Below are 19528 nucleotides of genomic sequence, written 5' to 3' on the forward strand. Positions count from 1 at the left end.
CTTACTTTCTAAAGACATAGCTGTATCCTACTACTCCTCTTACTTTCTGAAGACATAGCTGGTAGCCTACTACTCCTCTTACTTTTTGAAGACATAGCTGAAGCCTACTACTCCTCCTACTTTCTGAAGACATAGCTGGTAGCCTACTACTCCTCCTACTTTCTGAAGACATAGCTGGTAGCCTACTACTCCTCTTACTTTCTAAAGACATAGCTGAAACCTACTACTCCTCTTACTTTCTGAAGACATAGCTGGTAGCTAACTACTCCTCTTACTTTCTGAAGACATAGCTGAAGCCTAATACTCCTCCTACTTTCTGAAGACATAGCTGTAGCCTACTACTCCTCTTACTTTCTAAAGACATAGCTGGTAGCCTACTACTCCTCTTACTTTCTAAAGACATAGCTGGTAGCCTACTTCTCCTCTTACTTTCTGAAGACATAGCTGGTAGCCTACTACTCTTCTTACTTTCTGAAGACATAGCTGGTAGCCTAATACTCCTCCTACTTTCTGAAGACATAGCTGTTAGCCTACTACTCCTCTTACTTTCTGAAGACATAGCTGGTAGCCTACTACTCCTCTTACTTTCTGAAGACATAGCTGAAGGCTACTACTCCTCTTACTTTCTAAAGACATAGCTGAAGCCTACTACTCCTCTTACTTTCTAAAGACATAGCTGAAGCCTACTACTCCTCTTACTTTCTGAAGACATAGCTGGTAGCTAACTACTCCTCTTACTTTCTGAAGACATAGCTGAAGCCTAATACTCCTCCTACTTTCTGAAGACATAGCTGTAGCCTACTACTCCTCTTACTTTCTAAAGACATAGCTGGTAGCCTACTACTCCTCTTACTTTCTAAAGACATAGCTGGTAGCCTACTTCTCCTCTTACTTTCTGAAGACATAGCTGGTAGCCTACTACTCTTCTTACTTTCTGAAGACATAGCTGGTAGCCTAATACTCCTCCAACTTTCTGAAGACATAGCTGTTAGCCTACTACTCCTCTTACTTTCTGAAGACATAGCTGGTAGCCTACTACTCTTCTTACTTTCTAAAGACATAGCTGGTAGCCTACTACTCCTCTTACTTTCTGAAGACATAGCTGGTAGTCTACTACTCCTCTTACTTTCTGAAGACATAGCTGGTAGCCTACTACTCCTCTTACTTTCTGAAGACATAGCTGGTAGCCTACTACTCCTCTTACTTTCTGAAGACATAGCTGAAGCCTAATACTCCTCCTACTTTCTAAAGACATAGCTGGTAGTCTACTACTCCTCTTACTTTCTGAAGACATAGCTGGTAGCCTACTACTCCTCTTACTTTCTGAAGACATAGCTGAAGCCTAATACTCCTCCTACTTTCTGAAGACATAGCTGTAGCCTACTACTCCTCTTACTTTCTGAAGACATAGCTGGTAGCCTACTACTCCTCCTACTTTCTGAAGACATAGCTGGTAGCCTACTACTCCTCCTACTTTCTGAAGACATAGCTGTAGCCTACTACTCCTCCTACTTTCTGAAGACATAGCTATAGCCTACTACTCCTCCTACTTTCTGAAGACATAGCTGGTAGCCTACTACTCCTCTTACTTTCTGAAGACATAGCTGTAGCCTACTACTCCTCCTACTTTCTGAAGACATAGCTGGTAGCCTACTACTCCTCTTACTTTCTGAAGACATAGCTGTATCCTACTACACCTCTTACTTTCTGAAGACATAGCTGGTAGCCTACTACTCCTCCTATTTTCTGAAGACATAGCTGGTAGCCTACTACTCCTCTTACTTTCTAAAGACATAGCAGAAGCCTAATACTCCTCCTACTTTCTGAAGACATAGCTGTAGACTACTACTCCTCCTACTTTCTAAAGACATAGCAGAAGCCTACTACTCCTCTTACTTTCTGAAGACATAGCTGGTAGTCTACTACTCCTCTTATTTTCTAAAGACATAGCTGAAGCCTAATACTCCTCCTACTTTCTGAAGACATAGCTGAAGCCTACTACTCCTCCTACTTTCTGAAGACATAGCTGGTAGCCTACTACTCCTCCTACTTTCTGAAGACATAGCTGGTAGTCTACTACTCCTCTTACTTTCTAAAGACATAGCTGGTAGCCTACTACTCCTCCTACTTTCTGAAGACATAGCTGGTAGCCTACTACTCCTCCTACTTTCTGAAGACATAGCTGTATCCTACTACTCCTCTTACTTTCTAAAGACATAGCTGGAAGCCTACTACTCCTCTTACTTTCTGAAGACATAGCTGTAGCCTACTACTCCTCTTACTTTCTAAAGACATAGCTGGTAGCCTACTACTCCTCTTACTTTCTGAAGACATAGCTGGTAGTCTACTACTCCTCTTACTTTCTGAAGACATAGCTGTAGCCTACTACTCCTCTTACTTTCTAAAGACATAGCTGGTAGCCTACTACTCCTCTTACTTTCTGAAGACATAGCTGGTAGCCTACTACTCCTCTTACTTTCTGAAGACATAGCGGTAGCCTACTACTCCTCTTACTTTCTAAAGACATAGCTGGTAGCCTACTACTCCTCTTACTTTCTGAAGACATAGCTGGTAGTCTACTACTCCTCTTACTTTCTGAAGACATAGCTGGTAGCCTACTACTCCTCTTACTTTCTAAAGACATAGCTGGTAGCCTACTACTCCTCTTACTTTCTAAAGACATAGCTGGTAGCCTAATACTCCTCCTACTTTCTGAAGACATAGCTGAAGCCTAATACTCCTCCTACTTTCTAAAGACATAGCTGGTAGTCTACTACTCCTCTTACTTTCTGAAGACATAGCTGGTAGCCTACTACTCCTCTTACTTTCTGAAGACATAGCTGTAGCCTACTACTCCTCTTACTTTCTAAAGACATAGCTGGTAGCCTACTACTCCTCCTACTTTCTAAAGACATAGCTGGTAGCCTACTACTCTTCTTACTTTCTAAAGACATAGCTGGTAGCCTAATACTCCTCCTACTTTCTGAAGACATAGCTGGTAGCCTACTACTCCTCTTACTTTCTGAAGACATAGCTGTAGCCTACTACTCCTCCTACTTTCTAAAGACATAGCTGGTAGCCTACTACTCCTCCTACTTTCTAAAGACATAGCTGGTAGCCTACTACTCCTCTTACTTTCTGAAGTAATAGCTGGTAGCCTAATACTCCTCCTACTTTCTGAAGACATAGCTGGTAGCCTACTACTCCTCCTACTTTCTGAAGACATAGCTGGTAGCCTACTACTCCTCCTACTTTCTGAAGACATAGCTGTATCCTTCTACTCCTCCTACTTTCTGAAGACATAGCTGTATCCTACTACTCCTCCTACTTTCTGAAGACATAGCTGGTAGCCTACTACTCCTCCTACTTTCTGAAGACATAGCTGGTAGCCTACTACTCCTCTTACTTTCTAAAGACATAGCTGTATCCTACTACTCCTCCTACTTTCTGAAGACATAGCTGGTAGCCTACTACTCCTCTTACTTTCTAAAGACATAGCTGGTAGCCTACTACTCCTTTTACTTTCTGAAGACATAGCTGGTAGCCTACTACTCCTCCTACTTTCTGAAGACATAGCTGGTAGCCTACTACTCCTCTTACTTTCTAAAGACATAGCTGGTAGCCTACTACTCCTCCTACTTTCTAAAGACATAGCTGGTAGCCTACTCCTCCTCTTACTTTCTGAAGACATAGCTGTATCCTACTACTCCTCTTACTTTCTGAAGACATAGCTGGTAGCCTACTACTCCTCCTACTTTCTAAAGACATAGCTGGTAGCCTACTACTCCTCTTACTTTCTGAAGACATAGCTGTAGTCTACTACTCCTCTTACTTTCTGAAGACATAGCTGTATCCTACTACTCTTCTTACTTTCTGAAGACATAGCTGTATCCTACTACTCCTCCTATTTTCTGAAGACATAGCTGTAGCCTACTACTCCTCCTACTTTCTAAAGACATAGCTGTAGCCTACTACTCTTCTTACTTTCTGAAGACATAGCTGTATCCTACTACTCCTCCTACTTTCTGAAGACATAGCTGTATCCTACTACTCCTCTTACTTTCTGAAGACATAGCTGTATCCTACTACTCTTCTTACTTTCTAAAGACATAGCTGGTAGCCTACTACTCCTCTTACTTTCTGAAGACATAGCTGTATCCTACTACTCCTCCTACTTTCTGAAGACATAGCTGTATCCTACTACTCCTCCTACTTTCTGAAGACATAGCTGTATCCTACTACTCCTCTTACTTTCTGAAGACATAGCTGTATCCTACTACTCCTCTTACTTTCTGAAGACATAGCTGTATCCTACTACTCCTCTTACTTTCTGAAGACATAGCTGTATCCTACTACTCCACTTACTTTCTGAAGACATAGCTGTATCCTACTACTCCTCTTACTTTCTGAAGACATAGCTGTATCCTACTACTCCTCCTACTTTCTGAAGACATAGCTGTAGCCTACTACTCTTCTTACTTTCTGAAGACATAGCTGTAGTCTACTACTCCTCTTACTTTCTGAAGACATAGCTGGTAGCCTACTACTCCTCCTACTTTCTGAAGACATAGCTGTATCCTACTACTCCTCCTAATTTCTGAAGACATAGCTGTAGCCTACTACTCCTCTTACTTTCTGAAGACATAGCTGGTAGCCTACTACGTCTCTTACTTTCTGAAGACATAGCTGGTAGCCTACTACTCGTCTTACTTTCTGAAGACATAGCTGGTAGCCTAATACTCCTCCTACTTTCTGAAGACATAGCTGAAGCCTACTACTTATCTTACTTTCTGAAAACATAGCTGTAGCCTAATACTCCTCTTACTTTCTTAAGACATAGCTGTATCCTACTACTCCTCTTACTTTCTTAAGACATAGCTGGTAGTCTACTACTCCTCTTACTTTCTGAAGACATAGCTGGTAGTCTACTTCTCTTCTTACTTTCTGAAGACATAGCTATAGCCTAATACTCCTCTTACTTTCTGAAGACATAGCTGTAGACTACTACTCCTCTTACTTTCTGAAGATATAGCTGTAGCCTAATACTCCTCTTACTTTCTGAAGACATAGCTGTATCCTACTCCTCCTCTTACTTTCTAAAAACATAGCAGAAGCCTAATACTCCTCCTAATTTCTGAAGACATAGCTGTAGACTACTACTCCTCCTACTTTCTAAAGACATAGCTGGTAGCCTACTACTCCTCTTACTTTCTGAAGACATAGCTGGTAGTCTACTACTCCTCTTACTTTCTGAAGACATAGCTGGTAGCCTACTACTCCTCTTACTTTCTGAAGACATAGCTGGTAGCCTACTACTCCTCTTACTTTCTTAAGACATAGCTGAAGCCTAATACTCCTCCTACTTTCTAAAGACATAGCTGGTAGTCTACTACTCCTCTTACTTTCTGAAGACATAGCTGGTAGCCTACTACTCCTCTTACTTTCTGAAGACATAGCTGAAGCCTAATACTCCTCCTACTTTCTGAAGACATAGCTGTAGCCTACTACTCCTCTTACTTTCTGAAGACATAGCTGGTAGCCTACTACTCCTCCTACTTTCTGAAGACATAGCTGGTAGCCTACTACTCCTCCTACTTTCTGAAGACATAGCCCTCTTACTTTCTGAAGACATAGCGGTAGCCTACTACTCCTCTTACTTTCTAAAGACATAGCTGGTAGCCTACTACTCCTCTTACTTTCTGAAGACATAGCTGGTAGTCTACTACTCCTCTTACTTTCTGAAGACATAGCTGGTAGCCTACTACTCCTCTTACTTTCTAAAGACATAGCTGGTAGCCTACTACTCCTCTTACTTTCTAAAGACATAGCTGGTAGCCTAATACTCCTCATACTTTCTGAAGACATAGCTGAAGCCTAATACTCCTCCTACTTTCTAAAGACATAGCTGGTAGTCTACTACTCCTCTTACTTTCTGAAGACATAGCTGGTAGCCTACTACTCCTCTTACTTTCTGAAGACATAGCTGTAGCCTACTACTCCTCTTACTTTCTAAAGACATAGCTGGTAGCCTACTACTCCTCCTACTTTCTGAAGACATAGCTGAAGCCTAATACTCCTCCTACTTTCTAAAGACATAGCTGGTAGTCTACTACTCCTCTTACTTTCTGAAGACATAGCTGGTAGCCTACTACTCCTCTTACTTTCTCAAGACATAGCTGTAGCCTACTACTCCTCTTACTTTCTAAAGACATAGCTGGTAGCCTACTACTCCTCCTACTTTCTGAAGACATAGCTGGTAGCCTACTACTCCTCTTACTTTCTGAAGACATAGCTGGTAGCCTACTACTCCTCTTACTTTCTAAAGACATAGCTGTAGCCTAATACTCCTCCTACTTTCTGAAGACATAGCTTAGCCTACTACTCCTCTTACTTTCTAAAGACATAGCTGTATCCTACTACTCCTCTTACTTTCTGAAGACATAGCTGGTAGCCTACTACTCCTCTTACTTTTTGAAGACATAGCTGAAGCCTACTACTCCTCCTACTTTCTGAAGACATAGCTGGTAGCCTACTACTCCTCCTACTTTCTGAAGACATAGCTGGTAGCCTACTACTCCTCTTACTTTCTAAAGACATAGCTGAAACCTACTACTCCTCTTACTTTCTGAAGACATAGCTGGTAGCTAACTACTCCTCTTACTTTCTGAAGACATAGCTGAAGCCTAATACTCCTCCTACTTTCTGAAGACATAGCTGTAGCCTACTACTCCTCTTACTTTCTAAAGACATAGCTGGTAGCCTACTACTCCTCTTACTTTCTAAAGACATAGCTGGTAGCCTACTTCTCCTCTTACTTTCTGAAGACATAGCTGGTAGCCTACTACTCTTCTTACTTTCTGAAGACATAGCTGGTAGCCTAATACTCCTCCTACTTTCTGAAGACATAGCTGTTAGCCTACTACTCCTCTTACTTTCTGAAGACATAGCTGGTAGCCTACTACTCCTCTTACTTTCTGAAGACATAGCTGAAGGCTACTACTCCTCTTACTTTCTAAAGACATAGCTGAAGCCTACTACTCCTCTTACTTTCTAAAGACATAGCTGAAGCCTACTACTCCTCTTACTTTCTGAAGACATAGCTGGTAGCTAACTACTCCTCTTACTTTCTGAAGACATAGCTGAAGCCTAATACTCCTCCTACTTTCTGAAGACATAGCTGTAGCCTACTACTCCTCTTACTTTCTAAAGACATAGCTGGTAGCCTACTACTCCTCTTACTTTCTAAAGACATAGCTGGTAGCCTACTTCTCCTCTTACTTTCTGAAGACATAGCTGGTAGCCTACTACTCTTCTTACTTTCTGAAGACATAGCTGGTAGCCTAATACTCCTCCAACTTTCTGAAGACATAGCTGTTAGCCTACTACTCCTCTTACTTTCTGAAGACATAGCTGGTAGCCTACTACTCTTCTTACTTTCTAAAGACATAGCTGGTAGCCTACTACTCCTCTTACTTTCTGAAGACATAGCTGGTAGTCTACTACTCCTCTTACTTTCTGAAGACATAGCTGGTAGCCTACTACTCCTCTTACTTTCTGAAGACATAGCTGGTAGCCTACTACTCCTCTTACTTTCTGAAGACATAGCTGAAGCCTAATACTCCTCCTACTTTCTAAAGACATAGCTGGTAGTCTACTACTCCTCTTACTTTCTGAAGACATAGCTGGTAGCCTACTACTCCTCTTACTTTCTGAAGACATAGCTGAAGCCTAATACTCCTCCTACTTTCTGAAGACATAGCTGTAGCCTACTACTCCTCTTACTTTCTGAAGACATAGCTGGTAGCCTACTACTCCTCCTACTTTCTGAAGACATAGCTGGTAGCCTACTACTCCTCCTACTTTCTGAAGACATAGCTGTAGCCTACTACTCCTCCTACTTTCTGAAGACATAGCTATAGCCTACTACTCCTCCTACTTTCTGAAGACATAGCTGGTAGCCTACTACTCCTCTTACTTTCTGAAGACATAGCTGTAGCCTACTACTCCTCCTACTTTCTGAAGACATAGCTGGTAGCCTACTACTCCTCTTACTTTCTGAAGACATAGCTGTATCCTACTACACCTCTTACTTTCTGAAGACATAGCTGGTAGCCTACTACTCCTCCTATTTTCTGAAGACATAGCTGGTAGCCTACTACTCCTCTTACTTTCTAAAGACATAGCAGAAGCCTAATACTCCTCCTACTTTCTGAAGACATAGCTGTAGACTACTACTCCTCCTACTTTCTAAAGACATAGCAGAAGCCTACTACTCCTCTTACTTTCTGAAGACATAGCTGGTAGTCTACTACTCCTCTTATTTTCTAAAGACATAGCTGAAGCCTAATACTCCTCCTACTTTCTGAAGACATAGCTATAGCCTACTACTCCTCTTACTTTCTAAAGACATAGCTGGTAGCCTACTACTCCTCTTACTTTCTGAAGACATAGCTGGTAGTCTACTACTCCTCTTACTTTCTAAAGACATAGCTGGTAGCCTACTACTCCTCCTACTTTCTGAAGACATAGCTGGTAGCCTACTACTCCTCCTACTTTCTGAAGACATAGCTGTATCCTACTACTCCTCTTACTTTCTAAAGACATAGCTGGAAGCCTACTACTCCTCTTACTTTCTGAAGACATAGCTGTAGCCTACTACTCCTCTTACTTTCTAAAGACATAGCTGGTAGCCTACTACTCCTCTTACTTTCTGAAGACATAGCTGGTAGTCTACTACTCCTCTTACTTTCTGAAGACATAGCTGTAGCCTACTACTCCTCTTACTTTCTAAAGACATAGCTGGTAGCCTACTACTCCTCTTACTTTCTAAAGACATAGCTGGTAGCCTACTACTCCTCTTACTTTCTGAAGACATAGCGGTAGCCTACTACTCCTCTTACTTTCTAAAGACATAGCTGGTAGCCTACTACTCCTCTTACTTTCTGAAGACATAGCTGGTAGTCTACTACTCCTCTTACTTTCTGAAGACATAGCTGGTAGCCTACTACTCCTCTTACTTTCTAAAGACATAGCTGGTAGCCTACTACTCCTCTTACTTTCTAAAGACATAGCTGGTAGCCTAATACTCCTCCTACTTTCTGAAGACATAGCTGAAGCCTAATACTCCTCCTACTTTCTAAAGACATAGCTGGTAGTCTACTACTCCTCTTACTTTCTGAAGACATAGCTGGTAGCCTACTACTCCTCTTACTTTCTGAAGACATAGCTGTAGCCTACTACTCCTCTTACTTTCTAAAGACATAGCTGGTAGCCTACTACTCCTCCTACTTTCTGAAGACATAGCTGAAGCCTAATACTCCTCCTACTTTCTAAAGACATAGCTGGTAGTCTACTACTCCTCTTACTTTCTGAAGACATAGCTGGTAGCCTACTACTCCTCTTACTTTCTCAAGACATAGCTGTAGCCTACTACTCCTCTTACTTTCTAAAGACATAGCTGGTAGCCTACTACTCCTCCTACTTTCTGAAGACATAGCTGGTAGCCTACTACTCCTCTTACTTTCTGAAGACATAGCTGGTAGCCTACTACTCCTCTTACTTTCTAAAGACATAGCTGTAGCCTAATACTCCTCCTACTTTCTGAAGACATAGCTTAGCCTACTACTCCTCTTACTTTCTAAAGACATAGCTGTATCCTACTACTCCTCTTACTTTCTGAAGACATAGCTGGTAGCCTACTACTCCTCTTACTTTTTGAAGACATAGCTGAAGCCTACTACTCCTCCTACTTTCTGAAGACATAGCTGGTAGCCTACTACTCCTCCTACTTTCTGAAGACATAGCTGGTAGCCTACTACTCCTCTTACTTTCTAAAGACATAGCTGAAACCTACTACTCCTCTTACTTTCTGAAGACATAGCTGGTAGCTAACTACTCCTCTTACTTTCTGAAGACATAGCTGAAGCCTAATACTCCTCCTACTTTCTGAAGACATAGCTGTAGCCTACTACTCCTCTTACTTTCTAAAGACATAGCTGGTAGCCTACTACTCCTCTTACTTTCTAAAGACATAGCTGGTAGCCTACTTCTCCTCTTACTTTCTGAAGACATAGCTGGTAGCCTACTACTCTTCTTACTTTCTGAAGACATAGCTGGTAGCCTAATACTCCTCCTACTTTCTGAAGACATAGCTGTTAGCCTACTACTCCTCTTACTTTCTGAAGACATAGCTGGTAGCCTACTACTCCTCTTACTTTCTGAAGACATAGCTGAAGCCTACTACTCCTCTTACTTTCTAAAGACATAGCTGAAGCCTACTACTCCTCTTACTTTCTAAAGACATAGCTGAAGCCTACTACTCCTCTTACTTTCTGAAGACATAGCTGGTAGCTAACTACTCCTCTTACTTTCTGAAGACATAGCTGAAGCCTAATACTCCTCCTACTTTCTGAAGACATAGCTGTAGCCTACTACTCCTCTTACTTTCTAAAGACATAGCTGGTAGCCTACTACTCCTCTTACTTTCTAAAGACATAGCTGGTAGCCTACTTCTCCTCTTACTTTCTGAAGACATAGCTGGTAGCCTACTACTCTTCTTACTTTCTGAAGACATAGCTGGTAGCCTAATACTCCTCCTACTTTCTGAAGACATAGCTGTTAGCCTACTACTCCTCTTACTTTCTGAAGACATAGCTGGTAGCCTACTACTCTTCTTACTTTCTAAAGACATAGCTGGTAGCCTACTACTCCTCCTACTTTCTGAAGACATAGCTGGTAGCCTACTACTCCTCTTACTTTCTGAAGACATAGCTGTAGCCTACTACTCCTCTTACTTTCTGAAGACATAGCTGTATCCTACTACTCCTCTTACTTTCTGAAGACATAGCTGTATCCTACTACTCCTCTTACTTTCTGAAGACATAGCTGTAGTCTACTACTCCTCTTACTTTCTGAAGACATAGCTGGTAGCCTACTACTCCTCTTACTTTCTGAAGACATAGCTGTATCCTACTACTCCTCTTACTTTCTGAAGACATAGCTGTATCCTACTACTCCTCTTACTTTCTGAAGACATAGCTGGTAGCCTACTACTCCTCTTACTTTCTGAAGACATAGCTGTATCCTACTATTCCTCTTACTTTCTGAAGACATAGCTGGTAGCCTACTACTCCTCTTACTTTCTGAAGACATAGCTGTATCCTACTACTCCTCTTACTTTCTGAAGACATAGCTGTATCCTACTACTCCTCTTACTTTCTGAAGACATAGCTGGTAGCCTACTACTCTTCTTACTTTCTAAAGACATAGCTGGTAGCCTACTACTCTTCTTACTTTCTGAAGACATAGCTGGTAGCCTACTAATCCTCTTACTTTCTGAAGACATAGCTGGTAGTCTACTACTCTTCTTACTTTCTGAAGACATAGCTGGTAGCCTACTACTCCTCTTACTTTCTGAAGACATAGCTGAAGCATACTACTCCTCTTACTTTCTGAAGACATAGCTGGTAGCCTACTACTCCTCTTACTTTCTGAAGACATAGCAGAAGCCTACTACTCCTCTTACTTTCTAAAGACATAGCTGGTAGCCTACTACTCCTCTTACTTTCTGAAGACATAGCTGGTAGCCTACTACTCCTCTTACTTTCTAAAGACATAGCTGGTAGCCTTTTACTTCTCTTACTTTCGGAAGACATAGCAGAAGCCTACTACTCCTCCTACTTTCTGAAGACATAGCTGGTAGCCTACTACTCCTCTTACTTTCTAAAGACATAGCTGGTAGCCTACTACTCCTCTTACTTTCTGAAGACATAGCTGGTAGCCTACTACTCCTCTTACTTTCTAAAGACATAGCTGGTAGCCTACTACTCCTCTTACTTTCTAAAGACATAGCAGAAGCCTAATACTCCTCTTACTTTCTGAAGACATAGCTGGTAGCCTACTACTCCTCTTACTTTCTGAAGACATAGCTGAAGCCTACTACTCCTCTTACTTTCTGAAGACATAGCTGGTAGCCTACTACTCCTCTTACTTTCTGAAGACATAGCAGAAGCCTACTACTCCTCTTACTTTCTAAAGACATAGCTGGTAGCCTACTACTCCTCTTACTTTCTGAAGACATAGCTGGTAGCCTACTACTCCTCTTACTTTCTAAAGACATAGCTGGTAGCCTACTACTTCTCTTACTTTCGGAAGACATAGCAGAAGCCTACTACTCCTCCTACTTTCTGAAGACATAGCTGGTAGCCTACTACTCCTCTTACTTTCTAAAGACATAGCTGGTAGCCTACTACTCCTCTTACTTTCTGAAGACATAGCTGGTAGCCTACTACTCCTCTTACTTTCTAAAGACATAGCTGGTAGCCTACTACTCCTCTTACTTTCTGAAGACATAGCTGGTAGCCTACTACTCCTCTTACTTTCTAAAGACATAGCAGAAGCCTAATACTCCTCTTACTTTCTGAAGACATAGCTGGTAGCCTAATACTCCTCCTACTTTCTGAAGACATAGCTGGTAGCCTACTACTCTTCTTACTTTCTAAAGACATAGCTGGTAGCCTACTACTCCTCTTACTTTCTGAAGACATAGCTGGTAGCCTACTACTCTTCTTACTTTCTGAAGACATAGCTGGTAGCCTAATACTCCTCCTACTTTCTGAAGACATAGCTGTTAGCCTACTACTCCTCTTACTTTCTGAAGACATAGCTGGTAGCCTACTACTCCTCTTACTTTCTGAAGACATAGCTGAAGCCTACTACTCCTCTTACTTTCTAAAGACATAGCTGAAGCCTACTACTCCTCTTACTTTCTAAAGACATAGCTGAAGCCTACTACTCCTCTTACTTTCTGAAGACATAGCTGGTAGCTAACTACTCCTCTTACTTTCTGAAGACATAGCTGAAGCCTAATACTCCTCCTACTTTCTGAAGACATAGCTGTAGCCTACTACTCCTCTTACTTTCTAAAGACATAGCTGGTAGCCTACTACTCCTCTTACTTTCTAAAGACATAGCTGGTAGCCTACTTCTCCTCTTACTTTCTGAAGACATAGCTGGTAGCCTACTACTCTTCTTACTTTCTGAAGACATAGCTGGTAGCCTAATACTCCTCCTACTTTCTGAAGACATAGCTGTTAGCCTACTACTCCTCTTACTTTCTGAAGACATAGCTGGTAGCCTACTACTCTTCTTACTTTCTAAAGACATAGCTGGTAGCCTACTACTCCTCCTACTTTCTGAAGACATAGCTGGTAGCCTACTACTCCTCTTACTTTCTGAAGACATAGCTGTAGCCTACTACTCCTCTTACTTTCTGAAGACATAGCTGTATCCTACTACTCCTCTTACTTTCTGAAGACATAGCTGTATCCTACTACTCCTCTTACTTTCTGAAGACATAGCTGTAGTCTACTACTCCTCTTACTTTCTGAAGACATAGCTGGTAGCCTACTACTCCTCTTACTTTCTGAAGACATAGCTGTATCCTACTACTCCTCTTACTTTCTGAAGACATAGCTGTATCCTACTACTCCTCTTACTTTCTGAAGACATAGCTGGTAGCCTACTACTCCTCTTACTTTCTGAAGACATAGCTGTATCCTACTATTCCTCTTACTTTCTGAAGACATAGCTGGTAGCCTACTACTCCTCTTACTTTCTGAAGACATAGCTGTATCCTACTACTCCTCTTACTTTCTGAAGACATAGCTGTATCCTACTACTCCTCTTACTTTCTGAAGACATAGCTGGTAGCCTACTACTCTTCTTACTTTCTAAAGACATAGCTGGTAGCCTACTACTCTTCTTACTTTCTGAAGACATAGCTGGTAGCCTACTACTCCTCTTACTTTCTGAAGACATAGCTGGTAGTCTACTACTCTTCTTACTTTCTGAAGACATAGCTGGTAGCCTACTACTCCTCTTACTTTCTGAAGACATAGCTGAAGCCTACTACTCCTCTTACTTTCTGAAGACATAGCTGGTAGCCTACTACTCCTCTTACTTTCTGAAGACATAGCAGAAGCCTACTACTCCTCTTACTTTCTAAAGACATAGCTGGTAGCCTACTACTCCTCTTACTTTCTGAAGACATAGCTGGTAGCCTACTACTCCTCTTACTTTCTAAAGACATAGCTGGTAGCCTTTTACTTCTCTTACTTTCGGAAGACATAGCAGAAGCCTACTACTCCTCCTACTTTCTGAAGACATAGCTGGTAGCCTACTACTCCTCTTACTTTCTAAAGACATAGCTGGTAGCCTACTACTCCTCTTACTTTCTGAAGACATAGCTGGTAGCCTACTACTCCTCTTACTTTCTAAAGACATAGCTGGTAGCCTACTACTCCTCTTACTTTCTAAAGACATAGCAGAAGCCTAATACTCCTCTTACTTTCTGAAGACATAGCTGGTAGCCTACTACTCCTCTTACTTTCTGAAGACATAGCTGAAGCCTACTACTCCTCTTACTTTCTGAAGACATAGCTGGTAGCCTACTACTCCTCTTACTTTCTGAAGACATAGCAGAAGCCTACTACTCCTCTTACTTTCTAAAGACATAGCTGGTAGCCTACTACTCCTCTTACTTTCTGAAGACATAGCTGGTAGCCTACTACTCCTCTTACTTTCTAAAGACATAGCTGGTAGCCTACTACTTCTCTTACTTTCGGAAGACATAGCAGAAGCCTACTACTCCTCCTACTTTCTGAAGACATAGCTGGTAGCCTACTACTCCTCTTACTTTCTAAAGACATAGCTGGTAGCCTACTACTCCTCTTACTTTCTGAAGACATAGCTGGTAGCCTACTACTCCTCTTACTTTCTAAAGACATAGCTGAAGCCTAATACTCCTCTTACTTTCTGAAGACATAGCTGGTAGCCTACTACTCCTCTTACTTTCTAAAGACATAGCTGGTAGCCTACTACTCCTCCTACTTTCTGAAGACATAGCTGGTAGCCTACTACTTCTCTTACTTTCTAAAGACATAGCTGGTAGCCTACTACTCCTCTTACTTTCTGAAGACATAGCTGGTAGCCTACTACTCCTCTTACTTTCTAAAGACATAGCAGAAGCCTAATACTCCTCTTACTTTCTGAAGACATAGCTGGTAGCCTAATACTCCTCCTACTTTCTGAAGACATAGCTGGTAGCCTACTACTCTTCTTACTTTCTAAAGACATAGCTGGTAGCCTACTACTCCTCTTACTTTCTGAAGACATAGCTGGTAGCCTACTACTCCTCTTACTTTCTGAAGACATAGCTGGTAGCCTAATACACCTCCTACTTTCTGAAGACATAGCTGTATCCTACTACTCCTCTTACTTTCTTAAGACATAGCTGGTAGCCTACTACTCCTCTTATTTTCTAAAGACATAGCTGTATCCTACTACTCCTCTTACTTTCTAAAGACATAGCTGGTAGCCTACTCCTCCTCTTACTTTCTGAAGATATAGCTGGTAGCCTACTACTCCTCTTATTTTCTAAAGACATAGCTGTATCCTACTACTCCTCTTACTTTCTAAAGACATAGCTGGTAGCCTACTCCTCCTCTTACTTTCTGAAGATATAGCTGGTAGCCTACTACTCTTCTTACTTTCTGAAGACATAGCTGGTAGCCTAATACTCCTCCTACTTTCTGAAGACATAGCTGTATCCTACTACTCCTCTTACTTTCGTTGGATTTCGTTTTCATTTTTTTTAAAGGCTATTTTCTTTTTCCTTGCACTAGACTTAAAACTTCAAGATTTATAGCCTTCTCGTTTTGACCCCGCCCACAACGAATTTCAGTAGTCAGGTCGAGACTCTGTTGTTTAAGATTTAGACCTACATTTTAAAGATAAACAAAAACATAACACTAAGGCCTCCACAACTGCAAAATGTATATGCGTAAGTAAAACTGATACATTAGACCAAAGCTGCAGGCAATGCGATCACGGAATAACCCTAGATGAGCCATAGAACAGCTACATTGAGTTGTATAATTCCCTTCAATTTGTTACGAATAAACCACCAATGACACACAAAGAAACACAAAGTTTGGGCTGTTGCTAATGTCAACTAGTGTAGGAAAGTGGCACATATGCTTCAATTAGTAAAAAGCCGTTTTTGAGAACCGTTTCCAGGTTATTGTTTTTTTTTTAACCGATGAAGACTTTGCAAGCTGAATAGAGGAATAGTAAAAATTATGTTCTATGTCTGCCCTACTTTTGCCGGACGTCTGGCAACCGTAATTTTCTAGATAAGAAATGATGTGTTTACAAACACATCTAGGCCTACTTCAGCTTGGCTACAAAAGGAAGACGACGAATGAGGCTGATGAAGCTACTATTAGGTGTTCACAAACAGTTTTAAAAAAAAACAGTTTATTGTTGCTGATAAAAGAATAGAAAAAAAATCAGACTTTGCCATCTATAAGGCAGATGATGTAGCCTATAGGTCATATGTTTCTATGGACGACAGTGACGAGGGTGTCATGGGGCCAGCACAACGACCAACCGCCCTTGCTTTCCCCAAGTAATACATATATGTCCAGTACCCATCAGAGTTGGGTGGACTCAAAATTCTAAAAATCTAGATTCGAACCCTCGATTCGGAAGCCAAGCGCTTTACAACTCAGCAATCAGCTCCATTGTTGCTACTTGTATAGTTTCTATAATGTTGCTGATAGACACTGCAAGATTCCTGGCTGTTCTTCTGTCAAGTCGAGAGCTATAGGCCGATCATCATTAGAATAGTAGAAAGTCTAGTAGAAGTATACATTCTGTCAAGTCGAGAGCTATAGGCCGATCATCATTAGAATAGTAGAAAGTCTAGTAGAAGTATACATTCTGTCAAGTCGAGAGCTATAGGCCGATCATCATTAGAATAGTAGAAAGTCTAGTAGAAGTATACATTCTGTCAAGTCGAGAGCTATAGGCCGATCATCATTAGAATAGTAGAAAGTCTAGTAGAAGTATAAATTCGCTTAACCGGGATTTTTTCTGATAGAACATTTTAGAAATAAACTAAATAGCATATGGCATAGCAGAGGACTAGGGAAAACAATCGACTCCAACTTACATGTTTGCAATTATTTTCAACATGAAAAGTGGCCTAAGTAAGCCAGGCCCATTCACCTTCAGTATACTCCAGGCAAAGAAAACCCATTCTCACTGCTTAAAGCTCAACACAAGTGTTTTTGTTTTGGTAATCCTTTCGTGTTTACACTTCGTTCGAAAAACATGTTTTCTAAAAATGTATCAAAGTCATTCAAGTGAAGAGAAAGATGTGGTAGCTTCCCTTTCCTCCTAGTCATAAACAAATCCATGGGTTACTGTGTCCTGTGTTCAGCTTTAGAGGTAGTCTATGCTCGTGGTAATAATACCTTTGTTTAGTCTTGGATTCTCGATTGATAAGTTGTATAAATGTAATATATCGTACCAAATATTTTTACCTTGCAGTTTCGTGTTTAGCTAAGGATGGCATATCTTTGAGAGCGTAGCCAAAAAGAAATATTTGACGCGCAACGACCAAATAAAAAGTAGGTCCCGAGTGGAGTAAAAAGAGGCTCGAATAAGATTATTCCAAAATACCAGATAGAACTAAACATCCAGAGTACAGTACAACATCTGTGCACACGTCACAGGTTAGCAGTAGAATGAGTGACAGCCCTCTGGGCGTTACCTAACTATTGAGAGTAATGTATGTTCCCTCTCTAACTGTTTCACCAAGAGTAGGTCACTTTAAGTACACATTTAGCAAAACGAGCTAGTCAACCTGCTAACAGGAAAGAAACATCCTAGATGTATTAAACTGCATGCACACACGTATTTGTGTTAAGTGAAGACAATTTTGAATAACTGGAGTTGCTGCTAAATAAATATCAATCAGTGGACACTCTTCATGCCACAACGCAATCTCATATAATGAACCATCATAATGCCTCAACACAATTGTAGATTAGACCTTCATCAAGTCTCAACACAATTGTAGATAAGACCTTCATCAAGTCTCAACACAATTGTAAATAAAACCTTCACCAAGTCTCAACACAACTGTAGATAAGACCTTCACCAAGTCTCGACACAACTGTAGATAAGACCTTCATCAAGTCTCAACACAATTGTAGATAAGACCTTCATCAAGTCTCAACACAATTGTAGATAAGACCTTCATCAAGTCTCAACACAATTGTAGATAAGACCTTCATCAAGTCTCAACACAATTGTAAATAAGACTTTCATCAAGTCTCAACACAATTGTAAATAAGACCTTCATCAAGTCTAAACACAATTGTAAATAAGACCTTCATCAAGTCTCAACACAATTGTAAATAAGACCTTCATCAAGTCTAAACACAATTGTAAATAAGACCTTCATCAAGTCTCAACACAATTGTAAATAAGACCTTCATCAAGTCTCAACACAATTGTAAATAAGACCTTCATCAAGTCTCAACACAATTGTAAATAAGACCTTCATCAAGTCTCAACACAATTGTAAATAAGACCTTCATCAAGTCTCAACACAACTGTAGATAAGACCTTCATCATGTCTCAACACAATTGAACATTATCTCATACAATGAACCATCCCCATGCTTCATCACAATCTCATAAAGTGGACATGATCATAAGCCTCAGCACAAATTCATAAATTGGATCTCCATAAGATCCAGCACTATCCCACCCAATAGTTGCTATAATTAAAAAAAAACAACAACATAAAAAATACTTTACAAAACAAAAAGCATAGTTATATCACTTAGTTTGGTACAGGCATGCATTTAAATTTGAACAGATCTAGACTAATAATAATAAATCTGCGCGATTACAAATATTTTACTTTTAGCTTCAATACGCTATGATCCTATCACTTGTCTGGACCAGTTGGAAAGGAGTAGAGGGAGAAAGAAGGGATTATCCGGGTGATTGCTTCTTAAAAGCATTTTTTTTTTTTTATGTGAACGAACTGAATTAGAACTCGAAAGCTAAAGCCTCCTCAAGTCAATAATCAAACCACTCAGCCAGCAAATCGCTTATGAAAATAGGTTTTATATTTATGTATTGTTATCTTCAAACTTTAATTCGGCGACCTACAAAGTATAAAGGGGACTAATTCAACTAATAGCACCACATCAGTACAATTTCTTTCCCTTGTTTGAGGTACCAAACAAAATAATTAATTACCAATAATTAACTAATTGTTTAATTTTTTGTATTGATTTTTGTTTTGTCAGGCTAAAGAAATAATAGTATAAATTTCAGCTTGATCCAAAATTGGGTGTGGGAAAAATAACGTGTACAAACTTTTTACCAGACAGAGTGAGTTGATAAAAGCTTTTACAACACTCTGCTGTGGTTGGTTGGAAAGGGCATGTATCCTTCAGGTTCCACTGTTCAATAAATTATTGTGACATCGTAAATTCTACTATTAAATGAAGGCTTCACAGTGTCAGTAATTATTCTTACAAACATTACTGCCTTGAAGGTGATTTTTATTCTACATTTACTATCTACATGTTTTTATTAAAACCTACAATGCAATACAACAAGTGTCTTGGCCCAGGTATATTTGGTGGTACCATTTAGTAAT

At 40.5% G+C, this 19528-nt stretch overlaps 1 protein-coding gene across 1 annotated transcript in view; it reads right to left on the minus strand.

Moving 5' to 3' along the window:
• Positions 1 to 17762, minus strand: part of LOC106062460 (uncharacterized) — a 46441-nt gene extending 28679 nt beyond the window's left edge. The window contains exon 1 of the mRNA XM_056020068.1: positions 17015 to 17762. The gene's annotated coding sequence lies outside the window, so the exon portion shown is untranslated. The remainder of the gene's footprint in view (positions 1 to 17014) is intronic.
• Between the last annotated feature and the right edge of the window lie 1766 nt (positions 17763 to 19528).

Source organism: Biomphalaria glabrata, chromosome 2 (genome assembly GCF_947242115.1).
Source record: "Biomphalaria glabrata chromosome 2, xgBioGlab47.1, whole genome shotgun sequence".
NCBI classification, from domain to species: Eukaryota; Metazoa; Mollusca; class Gastropoda; family Planorbidae; genus Biomphalaria; species Biomphalaria glabrata.